Source organism: Oncorhynchus mykiss, chromosome 3, assembly GCF_013265735.2.
Source record: "Oncorhynchus mykiss isolate Arlee chromosome 3, USDA_OmykA_1.1, whole genome shotgun sequence".
Taxonomy (NCBI): domain Eukaryota; kingdom Metazoa; phylum Chordata; class Actinopteri; order Salmoniformes; family Salmonidae; genus Oncorhynchus; species Oncorhynchus mykiss.
In genome coordinates this window covers 63,027,434-63,028,877 of record NC_048567.1, presented here as the reverse complement: position 1 = coordinate 63,028,877, position 1,444 = coordinate 63,027,434, and positions in this window count along the sequence as shown.

Below are 1,444 nucleotides of genomic sequence, written 5' to 3'. Positions count from 1 at the left end.
AAAAAAAGTATTCAAGCTCTGTCAAGTTGGTTGTTGATCATTGCTAGACAGTCATTTTCAAGTCTATTCATATATTTTCAAGTCGATTTAAGTCAAAACTATAACTAGGCCACTCCAGGATCATTCAATGGCATCTTGGTAAGCAACTTCAGTGTATATTTGGCCTTGTGTTTTAGGTTATTGTCCTGCTGAAAGCTGAATTTGTCTCCTAGTATCTCTTGGAAAGCAGACTCAACCAGGTTTTTCTCTAGGATTTTGCCTGTACTTGGCTCTATTTCATTTTCTTTTCATCCTAAAAAAAAACCTCTATTCTTGCTGATGACAAACATACCCATAACAAAATGCAGCCACCACCCTGTTGAAAATATAAGGAGTGGTACTCAGTGATGTGTTGGATTTGCCCCAAACATAACTCATTTTTTGCCGTTTTCCTTTAGTGCCTCACTCTGTCCATTAGGTTAGTATTGTGGAGTAACTACAATGTTGTTGATCCATCCTCAGTTTTCTCCAATAAAACCAATAAACTCTAACTTTTTTAAAGTAACCATTGGCCTCAAGGTGAAATCCCTGAGCAGTTTCCTTCCTTTCTGGCATTGGAGTTGAGGGTGCCTATATCTTTGTTGTGACTGAGTGTATTGATACTGTCACGTTGGTATGAAGAGATTCGGGAGACAGGCACAGGAATGCGTAATATAATTTTTTAAATTAAGCCCAAATTACGGCGTGCCGTGTAAAGGCACGGGAACGAAGACCAAACAAACACGTAACAAAAAACAGGGTAGAAACCCAAAACAAAAGAGCGAGGAGTACCTTGAATAAATAACACACTCGCACAATGATTAACACACGGGATGAGACCTGTAGTCATCTGCGCAATCCACAATGGCACGAAAGCCTAAACACACAGCACAGGTACTCACACGCACCAATGGACATTGTACCGATAATGGACAGCCCAATGGAAACCAAAGGGCACACTTATACAAGTACTAATCAGTGGGAATAGGGGACAGGTGCGCGTAATGAAAATTCCGGAGGGATCCGTGAAACCATCCAAAGTGTAATTATGTAACTTCACAATTCTTAAAGGGATATTCGATGTCTGCTTTTTTACACATCTACTAATAGGTAGTCTTCTTTTCAAGACATTGGAAAACTACCCTGGTCTTTGTGGTTGAATCTGTGTTTGAAATTCACTGCTCAACTGAGGGACATTATAGATAATTGTATGTGTGGGGTACAGAGATGATGTAGTCATTCAAAAATCACGATAAACACGTTATTGTACACAGAGTGAGTCCATGCAACTTATTATGGGACTTGTTAAGTATATTTTTTTTCTCCTGAACTTATTTTGGCTTGTCATAATAAAGAGGTTATATACTTTTTGACTCAAAACAGTTTAGCTTTTAATTTAAAAAAAATTGTAAACATTTCTAAAAAC